This window comes from Penaeus monodon, chromosome 16, assembly GCF_015228065.2.
Source record: "Penaeus monodon isolate SGIC_2016 chromosome 16, NSTDA_Pmon_1, whole genome shotgun sequence".
Taxonomy (NCBI): Eukaryota; Metazoa; Arthropoda; class Malacostraca; order Decapoda; family Penaeidae; genus Penaeus; species Penaeus monodon.
The window spans coordinates 40,615,502-40,618,001 of record NC_051401.1 but is presented as its reverse complement, the minus strand read 5'-3'; the positions used below and the strand labels follow the sequence as shown (position 1 = coordinate 40,618,001).

Sequence of the window (2,500 nt, the reverse complement as noted above, 5' to 3'; positions counted from 1 at the left end):
CATTATGAGTATTATCATTATCATCAGTAGTAGTAGTACTACTAAAATTATCATTATTATTGTTGTTGTTGTTGTTGTTGTTGTTATTATTATTATTATCATTGTAGACCTACTAGTAGCTATTGTAGACCTACTAGTAGCTATTGTAGACCTACTAGTAGCTATGGACACTAAACTCGATAATGGGTATATAAAGTGCGTTAGTTTTGTTGGGGATCTATTCCTAGTATCAGCTATGGTAATTACGGTCTTTACGCAATGAAATAAAGAGTGTTAGTTATTTAAGTTTTGGTGGAATTTTAGACCTAGTAGCAGCTATGATAAGTGGTATCTTAACAGAGTGATATAAAGAGCATTTTGTCTTAGTTAAGATTTGTTGTAGTTTTAGAGTCATGTCTGTACGTAGCAGTGAGTCCCAATCTTTACACCTTGGAGTAATAATTTTTATAAGGGAAATCGGTATATAGTACACACACACACACACAACACACACACACACACACACGCACACACACACACAAACACACACACGCTCACATACACACACACACACACACACACACACACACACACACACACACACACGCACGCACACACGCACGCACACAACACACACACACACACACACACACACACACACACACACACACACACACACACACACACACACACACACACACACACACACATACACACACACACACACACACACACATAATATATTTATAATCCATATGTAATCTACAGTTACATCACATGAGAGTCATTTGTTCTCATTCATATATCCATTGCACTGACTTAGGTGAGCGAGTGTGTTGGTGTCTGAAAAGTGTTTTGTGACGCGTTGTTGAGTAGGGATTATGACATGAATTAAGATCATTGTCATTTTATAACAGCACATGATTATTTTACTGTTTCTCTCGGAACCCCGGTTGGGAGTCACTGATACACAGCGAGCGCGTGATATATCCTTATCATTATGGTTTATGTTATTTGTTTGTAATGTTATGGCTGCTGTTGTTAATGCTACTTTATGATAATGATAGTGCGATTATTGCAGGAATAAAGTGTAATCATTTTGTTCCCTTTTAATGGGATTTTTTTTGTTGATATTGTGGTTATTGTTGCCGTATATCTTGTTTGTATCCTTATGGCATTTGCAATATACTTGTGATTGTAATGATATTCTTAACTATACTATACAAAGGTATAATTTTACGTGTGAATGATACTGAATGAATAAGGTATATTATATCACTGTCATCAATAATGTTTTCTTTTTAATTTTAACTTAATTTCAGATTTCACCGTACCTATGTATTATATAAGGTCTTGTATCATCAAAAATATTATTATCAATACATTTTGACAAAAAGTTATTATCATCATCTTTAGAATCGTCTTTAATTCGTTCTCGCAATATCCTTTTCCATATGATCATCACCATTACTGCTATCCCCCTTGTTATTAATCACATATTTGCAGAACTCACATCACTCATCATATACGCTAATCAGTGACAACATAGATCAACATAACAACATATCATATCATATCATGATAAATAACAGGGTAGAACAAGCACGATATCAATAACATTACTACTTCCACAATGCACTAATCAAGCTGATAATAAATTCACCAAAATGTGGCGAACTTTTTTTTTTTTTTTTTTTTTGACTGATTGACATAACTCGATTTGATTTTGATTTTCGCGAAATTTTCAACACGAGGTGGTATCTGAATATATTTGCGTCGGGAAATCAGCTACTGCTTTCAATTTCCACGAGCTGCATGTATAATCTTCAAAGGCTGATAAGAGTCAGGATCATTACACTAATGGTGAAGTTTAGCACCCATGATAAAAGACGAGCTAATGGTATTGACGTTGAGTGTAATTACGTAACACTGCTAATGTCATCTGTGTATCAATTGATAGTAATGATGTTCATGTTAATCATAGTGATAATGCTTATGCTGCTACTAGTTTCATGATGAAGAAAATGTTGAAAATTATGACAGTAAGAATAGTGGAAAGGAAAATTATAATATTGATAATGAAAATGATGGTAATGATGATACTAATAATATAGACAATCATAATAACTTTAATAGTAGTGATAATAAGGATGATAATGATAATGATGGTAATAATAATAGTAATAGTAATAATAATAATAATGATAATAATGAAGAAGATGATATAGTATTAATAATAGTGATAATAATAACAATAATAGTACTAGTGTAATAATAATAATAACTATTATAATGATAATAATAATAATAATAATGATAATAATGATAATAATAATAATGGTAATAATAATAATCATAATAATAATTATTGTAATTATAATAATAACAACAACAACAACAACAGCAACAACAACAACAACAACAATTATAATTACAATAATAATGATGATAATGATAATAATAACAACAGCAACAATAAACAACAATAATTATAATAATAACAAAAAACTAACGCTCTTTA

The 2,500-nt window shown here is 31.0% G+C and overlaps 1 protein-coding gene across 1 annotated transcript in view; it reads left to right on the top strand.

The window, feature by feature from the left end:
- The window catches only part of LOC119582805 (nephrin-like), a gene marked incomplete at both ends in the record, with an annotated part of 199,176 nt that overhangs the window by 68,738 nt on the left and 127,938 nt on the right, over positions 1–2,500 (top strand).